Source organism: Scyliorhinus torazame, chromosome 1 (genome assembly GCF_047496885.1).
Source record: "Scyliorhinus torazame isolate Kashiwa2021f chromosome 1, sScyTor2.1, whole genome shotgun sequence".
Lineage (NCBI taxonomy): Eukaryota > Metazoa > Chordata > Chondrichthyes > Carcharhiniformes > Scyliorhinidae > Scyliorhinus > Scyliorhinus torazame.
In genome coordinates, this window is record NC_092707.1 from 383,024,089 (window position 1) to 383,044,386 (window position 20,298).

Genomic DNA, 20,298 nt, shown 5'->3' on the forward strand with positions numbered 1-20,298 from the left:
ACAATTACCTTGGGTAGGTCCTGTGGTAAACTTTCCATTGTGCACTGAAAAATAGCACACGCAGATCAATTCTGAGTAGCCAAGCTGCCTCTTACTCTGGGACCATGTCCCTTGGTTCTAGAAGTGCCGCTCTTGTAGATGATATATTGAACTAAGGCCCTATCAGCCCTCAGTTTGATATGTTGAGTTAAATGTCCAGTACCACTGTTTTGCATTCTCTGCGAATCATTGCAATAAATGTAAGTTGTGATTGTTTGATGAGGTCAATAACAAGGAGGAAGAATGATTTGTTGAACGTTATGAACCCATGGGAGTTACTTAACTTATTTTTCCCCTCCCCCTCCTCTTATCTCCAATAATCCTTCTTGAAACAGGAGTCTGCCCGAGTGAACCATCCACCTCCCTTACAGCTCATCTCTCAGCGCCGCCCTCGTGATCAGCAGAAGTGTTGGATTACAGGCACAGGCTCCAGTCCTTCACGTAGCACCCGGTTGCGTGCATCAGAAACGAGGTGAAACGTCAAGTCCACCAGGAGTGCGCATGTCTGACACTTTATTTATCAAAGTCATAAATCTCTTATAATTCTGAACGTTACATAGTTAAACCCAGCAAAGCAGCCAAATGAGCAGCAAACCCTTTCTCTGGCACGACGTGGAGCCCAGGAGTTCATTTTAGTGCATTCCAATGAGGATGGAAAATGCTTTAAATCCATTCGCAGAGGGATGTCAGTGCGTGAACGGTTCAATGTGAGTCATTCAGGACTGACAACTTGCTGAGCAAAATGCTGTAATTAGACTGGACACAATGCTGCCGAAGCACTGGAGCTGCTCTGGGTGTGTGTGAGATGATTTATTTATTTTAGGGAGTAAGTAAAAGAGATAGGATTTCAAAATGCGAAAGAATGCAAAAGAAGGATGAATTTATGTCTGAGTAAATGGTTTTACAGGAGGTAGTGAAGGGCAGTTCGTGGAGAGGGCGGTGGCAGTGTCAAAACTCAAATATATTTGTCCTTCTCCCTTCTCTCCTGAAGGGACTGACTAATGCCTTGGGTAGGGTGCTCTTTCCAAGAGCCGGTGCAGACTCGATGGGCCGAATGGCCTCCTCCTGCACTGTAAATTCTATGATAATCTATGATTGCTCAGTGCAGTTTCATTCTGTGGGAAGCCTTTGGCACTTGCGATATGTGGAGCTCGCGCAGAAGGGGCACTTTTTACCCGACATTTCAGGCAGATACCTGGGTGAGGGGTAGGGATGGGGTCGTGTAGAGTTAAAGTTGTCCAGCTGCCACCTCCCCCACCAATCTTCTGTTTGAACCTGCATTTGTTAGCAGGCAACAGGGCGGCGCGGTAGCACAGTGGTTAGCACTGATGCCTCACAGCGGCAGGGTCTCAGGTTTGATTCCCGGCTTGGGTCTCTGTCTGTGTGGAGTTTGCACGTTCTCCCCGTGTCTGCGTGGGTTTCCTCCGGGTGCTCCGGTTTCCTCCCACAGTCCAAAGATGTGCAAGTTAGGCGGATCGGCCATGATCAATGTGTGGGGTCACGGGGAGAGGGCGGGGAGTGGGCCTAAGCAGGGTGCTCTTTTGGAATGTCGGTGCAGACCTGATGGGCCGAATGGTCTCCCTTTGCACTGTAGACATTCTATGGACACCCTGCTGAAGTCAAAGAGTCAAACAATATCTCTTAACTTGACAGTTTTCATCCTTATTTTCAAATACCTCCATGGCCTCAGCCCCCCCCCCCCCCCCCCCTTTCTCTGTAATCTTCTCCCGCCCCCTGAATCTCCATGATATCGGCACTCTGCTCGTTGTGGCCTTTTCTACATTGTCAATTATAATTGCTCTGCCATTGGTGGCCGTGCCTTAAGTTGCAAAGCTCTGAAATTCCTTCCGTACATTTCTCCATCTCTTCACCTCACTTTCCAGACATTCACCATGTGCTGAGTCCTCACCATAGCTAGTGATAGGAAAAGGTCCACAGTTAAGCTGGTATTGCTTATACCCATGTTTACAGTATATTAACATAGTTGAACAGCTAATAAAATAGCGTTACACCACTTCCAGCATTGTTGGCTTGTTTGTAAACCAGAACACCCAACACGACATGGTACAAGGAGTGGCCGCAATCTAGCACTTGTGAGACCTACCTGCAACTTCTCAGCATTCCGGCATCCTACAGCATGGAGAACATCAACCCGCCGCCGCCGCTCCGCATCGCTGGCAATCCGGGGTAAATTGGAAGATATTTAAACAGCGCTTCCAGCTCTTCCTCGAGGCCACGGACAGGGAGAATGCATCGGACACCAAGAAGATAGCCCTTCTTCTCTCCACGGCTGGGCAACATGCCATCCACATCTTTAACTCTCTGACATTCGCGGACGACAAGGACAAGACCAAGTATAAGACGGTGCTCCTCAAATTTGACACACACTTCAGTGTTGAAGTCAACGAAAGCTTCGAAAGGTACCTATTCCAGCAGCGCTTGCAGGGTAAGGAATCATATCAGCATCTGAAGTGTTCCACCGCATCATGGAGCAGATGATGGAGGGCATTGAGGGTGTGCGCATCTATGTGGACGACATCATCATCTGGTCCACTGATATGCAGGAGCATATCAGTCGCCTCCAACGCGTTTTTAAACGAATACGGGACCAAGGCCTGTGCCTCAACAGAGCCAAATGTTCTTTCGGCCAGACCAAACTCAAGTTTTTAGGAGACCACATCTCCCGGTTGGGTGTGCGGCCGGATGCGGACAAGGTGGCAGCCATCACGGCCATGCAGAAGCCGGCGGATAAGAAGGCGGTGCTCCGGTTCTTAGGGATGGTCAACTTCGTAGGAAAGTTCATCCCTAACCTCGCTTCCCACACCACGGCTCTCCGCAACCTAGTTAGGAACACAACGGACTTCCAGTGGCTTCGCGCCCACCAGCGTGAATGGGAGGAGCTCAAGGTCAAGCTGACCACCGACCCGGTATTGGCGTTTTTCGATCCTGCAAGGGAGACAAAAATATCAACGGACGCTAGCCAATCTGGCATAGGGTGGTGCTCCTGCAACGAGATGGCGCCTCGTCATGGGCCCCTGTTGCCTATGCGTCACGGGCCATGACCCCCCACAGAGCAGCTCAATGCGCAAATCGAGAAGGAGTGCCTAGGCCTGTTGACCGGTGTCGACAAGTTCCATGACTACGTGTATGGCCTTCCCCAGTTCACTGTGGAGACCGACCATCGCCCACTGGTCAGCATCATCCAAAAAGACCTCAATGACATGACCCCTCGCCTACAACGCATTCTGCTCAAGCTCCGGAGATACGATTTCCAGCTCGTGTACATCCCGGGTAAGGACCTGATCATAGCCGACGCTCTGTCCAGGGCAGTCACCACTCCGTACGACCCAGAGGGGTTCGTTTGCCAAGTCGACGCCCATGTGGCCTTCACAGCCACCAATCTGCCAGCCACGGATGAACGCCTAACCTACATTCGCCGTGTGACTGCGGCTGAGCCCCCTGCTACAACATGTGATGCGCCACATGACTGACGTATGGCTCAAGGGACAATGCTCGCAGTTCTATAATATTCGAGACGATCTGGCAGTCGTTGGTGGCGTCCTCCTGAAGCTGGACCGCATCGTGATCCCACACAGCATGCATCACTTGGTTTTAGAGCAGCTGCACGAGGGCCATCTCGGCGTAGAGAACTGCCGACGGAGGGCCCGAGAGGCTGTCTACTGGCCTGGCATAAAGGAGGACATTGCCAACACTGTGCTCAACTGCCCCACCTGTCAGCGGTTCCAGCCGGCCCAACCACGGGAGACCCTTCAGCCCCATGAGTTGGTCACGTCCCCTTGGTCTAAGGTAGGCGTGGACCTGTTCCATGCGCTCGGCAGGGACTATGTTCTCATAGTTGATTATTTTTCCAGCTATCTCGAGGTTGTACGCCTGCACGACATCACGTCATCACGTCATCGGCTGTTATCCGTGCTGCAAAGAGACCTTTGCTCGTCACGGCATCCCACTCACTGTGATGTCGGACAATGGCCCCTGCTTCGCGAGCCAGGAATGGTCTAACTTCGCCAGCAGGTAAACTTTGTACACGTGAAATCCAATCCCCTGCACCCCCAGTCAAATGGCAAAGCAGAAAAGGGCGTCCACATCGTAAAGAGGCTCCTCTGCTAGGCTGCTGATGCAGGATCCGACTTCTGCCTCGCCTTGCTGACCTATCTTTCGGCTCCACTGTCCACGGGTCTGTCACCAGCCCAGCTGCTGATGGGTCGCACCCTCAGGACCACTGTACCGTCCATTCACGTCCCAGACCTCGACCACGCTCCGGTCCTTCAGCGGATGCAACGGTCTTGCGCGCAGCACAAGGCGGCGCGTGACGCTCGAGCGACTGATCTTCCTGTTCTGGCGCCAGGTGACAACGTCCGAATCCATCTTCCGGAGGGTGGCTGGTCTGTGACTGCTGTGGTTCTTCGGCTGGTGGCTCATTCCTGGTTCGTCTGCCTGATGGCTCCATTCGCCGTCGTAATCGGCGTGCCCTTCGCCTGGTTCCATGCTCGCTACGCGATCCTCCACCGGTGCCACGCCCTCCTGTTGTCCTCGACCTGGACTTTGTAGAGCTTCCGGATACTCTGCATCCTCCTCACTTGGCCGTGGCCCGGCCCGATCCTCAGCCTGACTCACCTTTGAGGCGGTCAACCCAAATTCGTCGCCCACCTCAGAGACTTGATTTATGAGCCTTACAATGTTGGACTCAATGCTTTGTTCTTTCATCCTGTTTCAGCATTTCACTAGTTTGTTTATAGCATTCGTTATTAGTTTTGTTTCTGCACCAGGCACCTTCCCGTGTATATAGATTAGCCTCATGACATAGTTATGTAAATACTGCACACACATGGTCAGATACACTCATTACACGTTATTTATTCTCACACAGGCACATGTTTTTGTAAAAAAGGGGGATGTCATAATATACATCATTACATTATGGTGCAATCACATACACACACTGATGGACATACAGTAGGACAAACCAGCATACATAACACCGCAGCTAATCACCAGTGAGAGAACAAGCACTATAAAGACAGGGGACAGGAGAGTTCCTGCTCATTCTAGCAGCAGCCAGCTCAGAGCACAGAGCTCACAGCCTGCATCACAGACATTCACCATGCGCTGAGTGCCTCACCATAGCTAGTGATAGGAAAGGGTCCACAGTTAAGCTGGTATTGCTTATACGCACGTTTACAGTATGTTAACATAGTTGAACAGTTAATAAAATAGTGTTACACGGACTTCCGGGTGCGGCGATGACCAGCTAAGTCGCATGTTTCGGCAGCTCCCGGTGGAACAGACCTTTGGGCTCTTAATAAGAGCCCCAACGGCAATTTTAACGGCTAAAAGCACTGTGCGGTAAACCAGAAGGGAATCCCCCCTGGATACGGATGGAAAAAGGAGGGGAAAGTGGCCGGATTGCGGTGGATCCTTTAGAGCAGCGGCAAGGGAGGCAAGCAAAAATCAAGATGGCGTTGGAAGGTGGCAGTTTAACATGGGGCCCTGAACAACAAGAGTTCTTGAAATGCTGCGTGGAAGAATTTAAAAAGGAGATGAAGAAGGAGCTGTTGGCCCCGATATTACAGGTGATCGAAGGGCTAAAGGATGAGCAAAAGACCCAGGAGCGGGAGCTTCGGGTCGTGAAGGCAAAGGCTGCCGAGAATGAGGACGATATACAGGGCCTGGTGGTGAAGACGGAAATGCAGGAGGCACACCATAAACGATGTGTGGAAAGGCTGGAGGCGCTGGAGAACAACGCGAGGAGGAATAACTTAAGGATTCTTGGTCTTCCTGAAGGTGCAGAAGGAGCGGACGTCGGGGCATATGTGAGCACGATGCTGCACTCGTTAATGGGAGCGGAGGCCCCGGCGGGTCCGCTGGAGGTGGAGGGAGCATACCGAGTGATGGCGCGAGGACCGAGAGCAGGAGAAATTCCTAGAGCCATAGTGGTGAGATTCCTCCGTTTTAAGGACAGAGAGATGGTCCTTAGATGGGCAAAGAAAACTCGGAGCAGTAGGTGGGAGAACGCGGTGGTCCGCGTATATCAAGACTGGAGTGCGGAGGTGGCGAGAAGGAGAGCGAGCTTTAATCGGGCCAAGGCGGTGCTTCACAAAAAGTAGATAAAATTTGGAATGCTGCAACCGGCAAGACTGTGGGTCACATATCAAGGGAGGCACCACTACTTTGAGACGGCGGATGAGGCGTGGACTTTTATTGTGGAAGAAAAATTGGAATAAGCAGGTTATTAAAAAAGAACGTTTGAAACAAAGTGGTGGGGCGAGTATGGGGGGCGAAGAGGGGGGGGAAAAGGGGGGAAAGAGGAGTTTTATGTTATTAATCCTGCGATGCGGTAACTTTTCTCTCTTCCACAGGTGATGGTGGGGGGAGGAAGGGAGGTGGAGGAGATGGGGCGTTGGTCATTGGGGACGGGGCCAAGGGGGAAGCGGGGGCTTTGTTCCCGCGCTATGATAATCATGGCGGGAATAGGGAAGCAGGAAGGAGGGGGCGTCGCACGGTGCGAGCCGAGGTCACGGGGGGAAGCCGAGGTCGGCCAGAGTTTGCTGACTTCTGGGAGCAACATGAGGGGTGTAACTACGCTAGTGGGGGATCTAGCGGGGGGGGTGGGAGGGGGGAGTTACTGGGTTGCTGCTGCTGGGGAGAGGGGGGAGCCGGTATGGGGTGGGGTGGGGTGGGCGGGGGGGCACCGCCTGGGGAGGACACAGCTGCGTGGGAACCGGGTGAGGAGCTGGAAAAAGGGGATGGTTAATCGACAAGTGGGGGGGGGGTAAAAAGCCCCCCAACCCGGTTGATCACGTGGAATGTGAGAAGGCTGAACGGGCCGATAAAGAGGGCACGGGTACTCGCACACCTTAAGAAACTTAAGGCAGACGTGGTCATGTTACAGGAGACGCACTTGAAACTGATAGACCAGGTTAGACTACGCAAAGGATGGGTGGGGCAGATGTTTCATTCGGGGCTAGATGCGAAAAACAGAGGGGTGGCTATACTAGTGGGGAAGCGGGTAATGTTTGAGGCAAAGACCATAGTGGCGGATAGCGGGGGCAGATACGTGATGGTGAGTGGCATATTACAGGGGGAGACGGTGGTCTTGGTAAACGTATATGCCCCGAACTGGGATGATGCCAATTTTATGAGGCGCATGCTAGGACGCATCCCGGACCTAGCGGTGGGAAAGCTGGTAATGGGGGGAGATTTTAATACGGTGCTGGAACCAGGGCTGGACAGGTCGAGGTCCAGGACTGGAAGGAGGCCGGCAGCAGCCAAGGTGCTTAAAGATTTTATGGAGCAGATGGGAGGAGTCGACCCGTGGAGATTTAGCAGACCTAGGAGTAAGGAGTTTTCGTTTTTCTCCTATGTCCACAAAGTTTATTCGCGAATAGACTTTTTTGTTTTGGGAAGGGCGTTGATCCCGAAGGTGAGGGGGACGGAGTATACGGCTATAGCCATTTCGGATCACGCTCCACATTGGGTGGACTTGGAGATAGGGGAGGAAACAGAAGGGCGTCCACCCTGGAGAATGGACATGGGACTAATGGCAGATGAGGGGGTGTGTCTAAGGGTGAGGGGGTGCATTGAAAAGTACTTGGAACTCAATGATAATGGGGAGGTCCAGGTGGGAGTGGTCTGGGAGGCGCGGAAGGCAGTGGTTAGAGGGGAGCTGATATCAATAAGGGCACATAAAGGAAAACAGGAGAGTAGGGAACGGGAGCGGTTGCTGCAAGAACTTCTGAGGGTGGACAGGCAATATGCGGAGGCACCGGAGGAGGGACTGTACAGGGAAAGGCAAAGGCTACACGTAGAATTTGATTTGCTGACAACGGGTACTGCAGAGGCACAGTGGAGGAAGGCACAGGGTGTACAGTACGAGTATGGGGAGAAGGCGAGCAGGTTGCTGGCCCACCAATTGAGGAAAAGGGGAGCAGCGAGGGAAATAGGGGGAGTGAGGAATGAGGAAGGAGAGATGGAGCGGGGAGCGGAGAGAGTGAATGGAGTGTTCAAGGCATTCTATAAAAGATTATACGAAGCTCAGCCCCCGGATGGGAGGGAGAGAATGAGGGGCTTTTTGGACCGGCTGGAATTTCCTAAGGTGGAGGAGCAGGAGAGGGTGGGACTGGGAGCACAGATCGAAATGGGGGAAGTAGTGAAAGGAATTAGGATCATGCAGGCGGGGAAGGCTCCGGGACCGGATGGATTTCCAGTTGAATTTTATCGGAAATATGTGGACTTGCTCGCCCCGCTACTGATGAGAACCTTTAATGAGGCAAAGGAAAGGGGACAGCTGCCCCCGACTATGTCAGAGGCAACGATATCGCTTCTCCTAAAGAAGGAAAAAGACCCGCTGCAATGCGGGTCCTATAGACCTATTTCCCTCCTAAATGTAGACGCTAAGATTCTGGCCAAGGAAATGGCAATGAGGATAGAGGATTGTGTCCCGGGGGTGGTTCATGAGGACCACACTGGGTTTGTGAAGGGGAGACAGCTGAATACAAATATACGGAGGCTGCTAGGGGTAATGATGATGCCCCCACCAGAGGGGGAAGCGGAGATAGTGGTGGCGATGGATGCCGAGAAAGCATTTGATAGAGTGGAGTGGGATTATTTGTGGGAGGTGCTGAGGAGATTTGGTTTTGGAGATGAGTATATTAGATGGGTACAGCTGTTGTATAGGGCCCCGATGGCGAGTGTGGTCACGAATGGACGGGGATCTGCGTACTTTCGGCTCCATAGAGGGACAAGGCAGGGATGTCCTCTGTCCCCATTATTGTTTGCGCTGGCGATTGAGCCCCTGGCAATAGCATTGAGGGGTTCCAGGAAGTGGAGGGGAGTACGCAGAGGAGGAGAAGAACACCGGGTATCTCTGTATGCGGACGATTTGCTGTTATATGTAGCGGACCCGGCGGAGGGGATGCCAGAGATAATGCGGATACTTCGGGAGTTTGGAGAATTTTCAGGATATAAACTGAACATGGGGAAAAGTGAGTTGTTTGTGGTGCATCCAGGGGAGCAGAGCAGAGAAATAGAGGACTTACCGCTGAGGAAGGTAACAAGGGACTTTCATTACTTGGGGATCCAGATAGCCAAGAATTGGGGTACATTGCATAGGTTAAATTTGGGGGCAGTGGAGACGGCATAGGGGAAAGACGGGAGCCTCGGTGTGGTCCCCGATAAGAAATAATCATAGGTTTGCCCCGGGGAGAATGGATGGGGGATTTGGAACATGGCAAAGAGCAGGAGTAACACAATTGAAAGATCTGTTTGTGGATGGGACGTTTGCAAGTCTGGGAGCGCTGACCGAGAAATATGGGTTGCCCCAAGGGAATGCATTCCGGTATATGCAACTGAGGGCTTTTGCGAGGCAACAGGTGAGGGAATTCCCGCAGCTCCCAACGCAGGAGGTGCAGGACAGAGTGATCTCAAAGACATGGGTGGGGGACGATAAGGTGTCAGATATATATAGGGAAATGAGGGACGAGGGGGAGATTATGGTAGATGAGCTGAAAGGGAAATGGGAAGAAGAGCTGTGGGAGGAGATTGAGGAGGGGCTGTGGGCTGATGCCCTAAGTAGGGTAAACTCATCGTCCTCGTGTGCCAGGCTAAGCCTGATACAATTTAAGGTGTTACACAGGGCGCATATGACTGGAGCACGGCTCAGTAAATTTTTGGGGGTAGAGGATAGGTGTGCGAGATGCTCGAGAAGCCCAGCGAATCACACCCACATGTTCTGGTCATGTCCGGCACTACAGGGGTTTTGGATGGGGGTGACAAAGGTGCTTTCGAAGGTAGTGGGGGTCTGGGTCGAACCAAGCTGGGGGTTGGCTATATTTGGGGTTGCAGAAGAGCCGGGAGTGCAGGAGGCGAGAGAGGCTGATGTTTTGGCCTTTGCGTCCCTAGTAGCCCGGCGCAGGATATTGTTGATGGGGAAGGAAGCCAAGCCCCCGGGGGTGGAGACCTGGATAAATGACATGGCAGGGTTTATAAAGCTGGAACGGATTAAGTTCGTCCTAAGGGGATCGGCTCAAGGGTTCACCAGGCGGTGGCAACCGTTCGTCGAATACCTCACAGAAAGATAGAGGGAATGGAAAAGAAGAAGACAGCAGCAGCAGCCCGGGGGGGGGGAGAAACCAGAAGGACTCTCAGGGATGTTAATATATAAGTATAATATGTATAGGTTGTTGTTATAGATAATTGTATATTGGACTGTTAAATCATATTTTTGGAGAGTATTTATCTGGGACAAGGCAGTTGCCATTTAGTTTTCGTTTTCGTTTTTGTTTCTATTATTTATTTCTTGTTTATAAAACTGGCCATTGTTATTTATATTGTTATATTACTGTGTAAAGGATACACAATGTACTGTGATGGTTGGCCAAAAATTTTCAATAAAATATACATATTTTTAAAAATAGTGTTAATCCACTTCCAGCATTGTTGGCTTGTTTGTAAACCAGCACACCCAACACGACATGGAGGTAACCGGCAGATCCTGGGCCAGAAGAGCAGCCAAATGAATACAGTTTTTCTGTCCTCATGGGGCCTAGAGAACATGGGGGTCAAGGTACTCAGCAGCAGAGAGCAGGAAAAGCAAGCAGGCGCGGATGACTGGGCGCCTCCTCGGGTACAGCCACATCCATTTAGCATTAGCGGTCGTGATGTGCCGGGAAGTATCCAGGCCGAAGTAGCAACTGCATCAAATCAGCACCAAGGAAGTCGTGGGATTCGCTCAATAACAAGAGGCAGATGTTGGAATCCATCCCTCTCACCTCCTCCTCATAACAGGGAAACGTTTAGGAGCAGCGAATAGTTAGCAGTGGGAGATAAACTCTATTTACGTTATGGGGAAACGCTCAAACAAATTATCATACCAGTTCAGTGAGAGATAATCAAAATTGGGATGACTAATAATCTAATGTAACTTGGCAGTTCTTTTATTAGTTGTGGAGAAATGCTGTTGTGTTCATGGCTTTCAAATGTAGACGGGGTGAATGGAGGTGATTCTTCACTGAGCAAAGGTGTTGGGGAGCTTTATCATATCATATAATTTACAGTGCAGAAGGAGGCCATTCGGCCCATCGAGTCTGCACCAGCTCTTGGAAAGAGCACCCTTCCCAAGCCTACACCTCCACCCTATCCCCATAACCCTGTAACCCCACCCGACACTAAGGGCAATTTTGGACACTAAGGGCAATTTAGCATGGCCAGTCCACCTAACCTGCACATCTTTGGACTGCTGGAGGAAACCGGAGCTGTGAAGCAATTGTGCTAACCACTGTGCTACCGTGCTGCAAGTAACTGCCTGCGTTAGTTGTTTCAGCCATTTCAATTATAGTAATCTTTTATTATTGTCGTGCCCCTGTTCAAAAAAGGGACTAGGGATAACCCTGGGAATTACAGGCCAGTTAGTCTTATTTCGGTGGTAGGCAAAGTAATGGAAAGGGTACTGAAGGATAGGATTTCTGAGCATTTGGAAAGACACTGCTTCATTAGGGATAGTCAGCACGGATTTGTGAGGGGTAGGTCTTGCTTTACAAGTCTTATTGAATTCTTTGAGGAGGCGACCAAGCACGTGGATGAAGGTAAAGCAGTGGATGTAGTGTACATGGATTTTAGTAAGGCATTTGATAAGGTTCCCCATGATAGGCTTCTGCAGAAAGCAAGGAGGCATGGGATAGTGGGAAATTTGGCCAGTTGGATAACGAACTGGCTAACCGATAGAAGTCAGAGAGTGGTGGTGGATGCCAAATATTCAGCCTGGATCCCAGTTACCAGTGGCGTACCGCAGGGATCAGTTCTGGGTCCTCTGCAATTTTCATTAATGACTTGGATGAGGGAGTTGAAGAGTGGGTCAGTAAATTTGCAGACAATACGAAGATTGGTGGAATTGTGGATAGTGAGGAGGGCTGTTGTCGGCTGCAAAGAGACATAGATAGGATGCAGAGCTGGGCTGAGAAGTGGCAGATGGAGTTTAACCCTGAAAAGTGTGAGGTTGTCCATTTTGGAAGGACAAATATGAATGCAGAATACAGGGTTAACGGTAGAGTTCTTGGCAATGTGGAGGAGCAGAGAGATCTTGGGGTCTATGTTCATACATCTTTGAAAGTTGCCACTCAAGTGAATAGAGCTGTGAAGAAGGCCTATGGTGTGCTAGCGTTCATTAACAGAGGGATTGAATTTAAGAGCCGTGAGGTGATGATGCAGCTGTACAAAACTTTGGTAAGGCCACATTTGGAGTACTGTGTACAGTTCTGGTCGCCTCATTTTAGGAAGGATGTGGAAGCTTTGGAAAAGGTGGAAAAGGATGTTGCCTGGAATGGAGAGTAGGTCTTACGAGGAAAGGTTGAGGGTGCTAGGCCTTTCCTCATTAGAATGGAGAAGGATGAGGGGGCGACTTGATAGAGGTTTATAAGATGATCAGGGGAATAGATAGAGTAGACAGTCAGAGACTTTTTCCCCAGGTGGAACAAACCATTACAAGGGGATATAAATTTAAGGTGAATGGTGGAAGATATAGGGGGGATGTCAGAGGTAGGTTCTTTACCCAGAGAGTAGTGGGGGCATGGAATACACTGCCTGTGGAAGTAGTTGAGTCGGAAACATTAGGGACCTTCAAGCAGCTATTGGATAGGTACATGGATTACGGTTAAATGATATAGTGTAGATTTATTTGTTCTTAAGGGCAGCGCGGTAGCATTGTGGATAACACAATTGCTTCACAGCTCCAGGGTCCCAGGTTCGATTCCAGCTTGGGTCACTGTCTGATCGGAGTCTGCACATCCTCCCCGTGTCTGCGTGGTTTTCCACCGGGTGCTCCAGTTTCCTCCCACAATCCAAAGATGTGCAGGTTATGAAATGAAAAATGAAAATCGCTTATTGTCACAAGTAGGCTTCGAAAGAAGTTACTGTGTTACTTGTGGGAGGAAACCGGAGCACCCGGAGGAAACCCACGCAGACACGGGGATAACGTGCAGACTCCGCATAGACAGTGACCCAAGCCGGGAATCGAACTTGAGACCTGGAGCTGTGAAGCAACAATGCAAACCACTGTGCTACCATGCCGCCCTAACTAAGTGAGTCCCGTATTGTCGGCTGCCCATGACTCTTGGCCAGGGACTGAGTGCTTGTGCAAACAAGTCTTCCATCTGCTGTTTGCAATGGTCTTCTCTCACTGGTTACTGCCATCCTGTCAAGACCCTTTCGCAGGGCAAAAACCATGTACAAATGCAAGAGGCAACAAGCAGTCTGAATACCTTAGCCGGCTTTCACAGTCTGGGTGTAATTCTGCCCACTTTCATCACAATGGGACTATATCACCAATATTCAATTACAGTTTCTTCAGCTGATGCCTGCAGATGGCAGGGGGAATGAGAAGCAATTTTGAAACCCAAGGATAAAGAACTCAAGCCTCAACTCCATGCCATTGCTTTGCACCAAATCTGATCAAAAGAAACAAGCTGACCAGCCCTGGATGCTCCATGTATGTTTTAGTTGACATTCACTGTCCGCTTACTGGTGTTGAGATTTCTCCAATTCTTCAGCTATTATCCAAACAATCTTGTAGCGTTCCCTGACAACTATAGGAAGAAGCACATTGAGCCAATCACCCATCAGAGTTCAATTGGAGAGCTTTCCTAGCTTGAGAAGGATGGACTCTAATAATGGAGATAAGAGCGACTTGGTGTCACAATGGTTGGCACTGCTGCCTCTGCACACCAGGACCCCGGTTTCAATTCTGGCCTCGGGTGACTGTCTAGGTGGAGTTTGCGCTTTCTCCGCATATCTGCGTGGGTTTCCTCCGGGTGCTGCGGTTTCCTCCTGCAGTCCAAAGATGTGCAGATTAGGTGGATTGGCCATGATAAATTGTCCCTTAGTGTTCAAAGGTTAGGTGGGGTTGTGGGGGTGTGGGCCTGGTAGGGTGTGGACCCTCTTTCAAAGGGTCGGGCCAGACTCGATGGGCTAAGTGGCCTCCTTGGGCACTGTAAGGTTTCTGTAGGGTTTCTATGATATGTGAAGAATAGGTAAGCCTTTAAACGGAGAAGCAAACATTGACGTTCACAAAACCATTGGATTAGTGATTCAAATTGGGAATGGTGATGGGGGTTTGATTTGTGATGGGTCTCGTGTTTGTTGGAGATCGAGGCGTGCGGCCTTCCTCCCCAACCGTACTGAAATGAAGCCCACAATCTGTACAGCCCAGACACGGAATTCAGCTGAATTGCATGATTCATACTCACCCTTCATCTGCCTTGGTGCCCCAGCCTCACTGTTAAAATCATCTGTTACAGAAGGTTCAGAGCTAGTCCTCACAGCTCACTGGGCAAATGGTCAGATTGTTGTGACAATACACACACACACACACTCAAACACACTCACACACTCAAACACACACACACTCAAAAACACGCACTCAAGTCCACGTTCAGATCAAGGCATCCTTTCATAATGGTGGCCTGGTCTCTGGAGCCGGAGTTCAGCTCCCCAGTGCTGAAAACATTCTGGGCGTGATCTACCCGAATGGGGAGAAAGTCGTGCAGCACACATGCGATTGGCCGGGTGTTTCAGCGGCCACTGCGGGAAATGCGTGGCTAAGGCCACACTTAGCCCTGCTCACTGTCCTGAGGAGCTCCGCTCGCCGGACCCCACACCGTGGTTCGATCTTGGGAATGCATATTAAAGTGAGACTAGCTGGGTAGCATGGTAGCACAGCGGTTAGCACAGTGGCTTCACAGCTCCACGATCCCAGGTTCGATTCCCGGCTTGGGTCACTGTCTATGTGGAGTCTGCACGTTCTCCCCGTGTGTGCGTGGGTTTCTTCCGGGTGCTCCGGTTTCCTCCCACAATCCAAAGATGTGCAGGTTAGGTGGATTGGCCATGATAAATTGCCCTTAGTGTCCAAAAAGGTTAGGTGGAGTTACTGGGTTACGGGGATAGGGTGGAGGCAGGGGCTTAAGTAGGGTGCTCTTTCCAAGTGCCGATGCAGACTTGATGGGCCGAATGGCCTCCTTCTGCACTGTAAATTCTATGATTCTATGATGTGCAGATTTGCCAGAAAGCGATTCCGGCTACAATGGCAGGATTCACATTGCCACTTCTCACAAGATCGCATTAGATCTCGCGAGCCGGGTAGATCCAAGCGCAATTCGGCCAATAGATCACGCCCTCTAAGTGAGGGCTAAACTGGAGAGAACGTCCCCAGGGCCCAATAAAGTGACTGTAGCCATGGGCAATTCGCCAACAGAATTGGAGGAAACTTCCAGCAAAACCCGCCTGAAATGACATTTAGAAACTTTCCATTAGATCGCACCCTCACTCACTCACATTCACACACACACGCACTCACTCACATGCACACTCACTCATACAAACACACTCAATTACATGCACAAACATATACACACACAAACACACTCACTCACCCATACACACACACACTCACACGCACACTCACACATACACAAACGCACAGATATGCACACATGCACGCAGCCAAGAATGAAAAAAGAAATGAAAATCGCTTATTGTCACAAGTAGGTTTCAAATGAAGTTACTGTGAAAAGCCCCTAGTCGCCACATTCCGGCGCCTGTTCGGGGAAGCTGGTACGGGAGGCTGGTACATACACATGCATGCAGACACTCGATCAAGCACAAACACACACAGACACAAACACACATTCACACATTCATACACAAACATATATACACACAACCACACACAAATATACACAAACACTCATGCATACACACATCCATACACACACTCACACACACAGACATACACTCATACACGCACACAGATATATACACACATGCAGACACACACATACACACACACACAAACAAACAAAGACACACAGAGAGAAACACACAGACACGCACACAAAGACTCATGGAGACACACATGCACACACAAACCCACACACATACACACATGCACACAGACATACACACAGACCCACATACTGACAATCACTCATACAGACACACACACAGACATGTGGACACAGATGCACACATGCATGCACACACACAAATACTTGTCACAGACAGAGACACCCAGACACATACACAAAGACACACACAAAGACACACAAACACACACACACAAACACACGCGCACATATCTAAAATAATGTGGCAGCTGTTCAACGTAGTGACAGAATTAAATGGGCTGTCATTCTGAACCCTCATCCAATTCATCTTTAATGCATTAGTCGTTAGGTAAAATTCTATTAATTTCTTTGTAGACATTTTATCAAACACATTTATTGTCATTTCTGCATCATTAGTCTTGCTATTACAACGCCACAGTGACTGCTTCCGAAGCTGTAATGTTTGTTGAGTGCAGAGAATGATGTGTGAGCAGAACTGCCATCAGAATTAATACATATTTGATCATACCTGTGGACAAACGCCCATTCAGATTGGCCGCTGGCCATCTTTCCACATTTAATTGATTTTTCAGGCTATAACAGGCTTAACATCAGCAAGCCTCCAGCAAAACGAGAGGTCAGGAGAAACTATTTTTCCTTGCAGAGTATCAGATATGTTGTGAAAGTCTCAGAAAGGACAGTTGAGTTGGAAATGTGAAATATTATTAAAAAGATAAATAGGTTTGGGGAGGGGATGAAGTGCAGGTGTTTACACTGTAGTGATTTTAACTGATTGTGGCATTCGGGGAGAAGCAAGCCTTTATTCAAACTTTTCAAGTTGGTAAAATGATCGAAAATGCGCGATCCCCAGTTTTGTGTAACCAGTGCCTGTGAGCTATGTACCAGTGTGATGTGTTTTCCATGTCTTGCGTTTACCAGTTTTCTGTGATCTAAGTACCAGTGTGACATGTATTCCATGTCTTGCGTGTCCCAGTGATCCATTATCTATGCACCAGTGTGACATGTTTTCCATGTCTTGCGTGTACCAGTTTTCTGTGATCTATGTACCAGTGTGACATGTTTTCCATGCCTTGCGTGTACCAGTGTTCTGTGATCTATGTACCAGTGTGACATGTTTTCAATGTCTTGCATGTACCAGTGTTCTGTGATCTATGTACCAATGTGACGTATTTTCCATGCCTTGTGTATAACCTGTGCTCCATAATCTATGTATCAGTGTGACATGTATTCCATGTCTTGTGTGTACCAATGTTCTGTGATCTATGTACCAGTGTGACATGTTTTCCATGTCTTGCGTGTCCCAGTGATCCATTATCTATGCACCAGTGTGACGTGTTTTCCATGTCTTGCGTGTACCAGCTTTCTATGATCTATGTACCAGTGTGACATGTTTTCCATGCCTTGCGTGTTCCAGTGTTCTGTGATCTATGTACCAGTGTGACATGTTTTCAATGTCTTGCGTGTACCAGTGTTAGAACAAAGAACAAAGAAATGTACAGCACAGGAACAGGCCCTTCGGCCCTCCAAGCCCGTGCCGACCATGCTGCCCGACTAAACTACAATCTTCTACACTTCCTGGGTCCGTATCCCTCTGTTCCCATCCTATTCATGTGTTTGTCAAGATGCCCCTTAAATGTCACTATCGTCCCTGCTTCCACCACCTCCTCCGGTAGCGAGTTCCAGGCACCCACTACCCTCTGTGTAAAAAACTTGCGTCGTACATCTACTCTAAACCTTGCCCCTCTCACCTTAAACCTATGCCCCCTAGTAATTGACCCCTCTACCCTGGGGAAAAGCCTCTGACTATCCACTCTGTCTATGCCCCTCATAATTTTGTAGACCTCTATCAGGTCGCCCCTCAACCTCCGTCGTTCCAGTGAGAACAAACCGAGTTTATTCAACCGCTCCTCATAGCTAATGCCCTCCATACCAGGCAACATTCTGGTAAATCTCTTCTGCACCCTCTCTAAAGCCTCCACATCCTTCTGGTAGTGTGGCGACCAGAATTGAACACTATACTCCAAGTGTGGCCTAACTAAGGTTCTATACAGCTGCAACATGACTTGCCAATTCTTATACTCAATGCCCCGGCCAATGAAGGCAAGCATGCCGTATGCCTTCTTGACTACCTTCTCCACCTGTGTTGCCCCTTTCAGTGACCTGTGGACCTGTACTCCTAGATCTCTCTGACTTTCAATACTCTTGAGGGTTCTACCATTCACTGTATATTCCCTACCTGCATTAGACCTTCCAAAATGCATTACCTCACATTTGTCGGATTAAACGCCATCTGCCATCTTTCTGCCCAAGTCTCCAAACAATCTAAATCCTGCTGTATCCTCTGACAGTCCTCATCGCTATCCACAATTCCACTAACCTTTGTGTCGTCTGCAAACTTACTAATCAGACCAGTTACATTTTCCTCCAAATCATTTATATATACTACAAACAGCAAAGGTCCCAGCACTGATCCCTGCGGAACTCCACTGGTCACAGCCCTCCAATTAGAAAAGCATCCTTCCATTGCTACTCTCTGCCTTCTATGACCTAGCCAGTTCTGTATCCACCTTGCCAGCTCACCCCTGATCCCGTGTGACTTCACCTTTTGTACTAGTCTACCATGAGGGACCTTGTCAAAGGCCTTACTGAAGTCCATATAGACAACATCCACTGCCCTACCTGCATCAATCATCTTTTCATCTTTGTGACCTCCTCGAAAAACTCTAGCAAGTTAGTGAGACACGACCTCCCCTTCACAAAACCATACTGCCTCTCACTAATACGTCCATTTGCTTCCAAATGGGAGTAGATCCTGTCTCGAAGAATTCTCTCCAGTAATTTCCCTACCACTGAAGTAAGGCTCACCGGCCTGTAGTTCCCTGGATTATCCTTGCTACCCTTCTTAAACAGAGGAACAACATTGGTTATTCTCCAGTCCTCCGGGACATCACCTGAAGACAGTGAGTATCCAAAGATTTCTGTCAAGGCCTCAGCAATTTCCTCTCCAGCCTCCTTCAGTATTCTGGGGTAGATCCCATCAGGCCCTGGGGACTTATCTAGCTTAATATTTTTTAAGACGCCCAACACCTCGTCTTTTTGGATCTCAATGTGACCCATTGTTTTGTGATCTATGTACCAGTGTGACATGCTTTCCATGTGTTGTATGTACTAGTGTTCTGTGATCTATGTACCAGTGTGATGTGTTTTCAATGTATTGCGTGTACTAGTGTTCTGTGATCTATGTACCAGTTGTGACATGCTTTCCATGTCTTGCGTGTACCAGTGTTCTGTGATCTATGCACCTGTGTGACATGTTTTCAATGTCTTGTGTGTACCAGTGTTCTGTGATCAGTGTGACATGTTTTCCATGTGTTTTCATAGAATTTACAGTGCAGAAGGAGGCCATTCGGCCCATCGAGACTGCACCAGCTCTTAGAAAGAGCACCCTACCCAAGCCCACACCACCCTATACCCATAACCCAGTAACCCCACTCAACCAACACGAAGGACAATTTTGGACACTGAGGGCAATTTAGCATAGCCAATCCACCTAACCTGCACATCTTTGGACTGTGGGAGGAAACCGGAGCACCCGGAGGAAACCCACGCACACATGGGGAGAACATGCAGACTCCGCACAGACAGTGACCCAGCCGGGAATCGAACCTGGGACCCTGGAGCTGTGAAGCAATTGTGCTATCCACAATGCTACCGTGCTGCCCACGGTAGTGTGTACTAGTGTTCTGTGATCTATGTACCAGTGTGACATGCTTTCCATGTGTTTTGTGTACCAGTGTATGTGAGCTATGTACCAGTGTGACATATTTTCCACGTCTTGTGTATACCCGTGTCTATGATCTATGTACCAATGTGACATGCTTTCCATGTGTTTTGTGTACCAGTGTTCTGTGATCGATGTACCCGCTTCACTGTGAAAGAGAGGATGCCTATCAAGAGGCTAGGGTTATGATGTATGAAATCCAATGACTTAATAGTCGATCATTGAATGTAATTTCCAGGTTTTGGCGTTTATTCCTTGTGTGTTTGTTATAGTGAGCATTTAGCGTGAAAGAGGTGTCCCGGTATCTGGTGACTTGTTAAAGAGTTCCCGGAGGCTTACAAGTATTAACACCCTGACCCTGCTGCGTTTTCTATGACGTGCGTGCGAACTTAGCAGCTTCAGGGGGTGGCTCCAGTCCAACACTGTGGTGTCGTGTCTGAACTCTGCGGTTTGCATGAGCTGACACGCAGAAATCCTGGCTGAGGAGGCTGGTGGCGGCGGAGGAGATCCAAAACAAGTCGATCATTTGTCAGGCGAGCCTGAAAGCATCAGGTTGTGCCTGTGCAA

At 49.3% G+C, this 20,298-nt stretch overlaps 1 long non-coding RNA gene across 1 annotated transcript; it reads left to right on the plus strand.

Moving 5' to 3' along the window:
* The first annotated feature begins 388 nt into the window (after window positions 1-388).
* On the plus strand, window positions 389-19,962 carry LOC140409101 (uncharacterized). Its single transcript, XR_011940283.1, has 2 exons — window positions 389-746; window positions 19,332-19,962. It is a non-coding gene; the product is annotated as an uncharacterized lncRNA (long non-coding RNA).
* The last annotated feature ends 336 nt before the right edge of the window (window positions 19,963-20,298 follow it).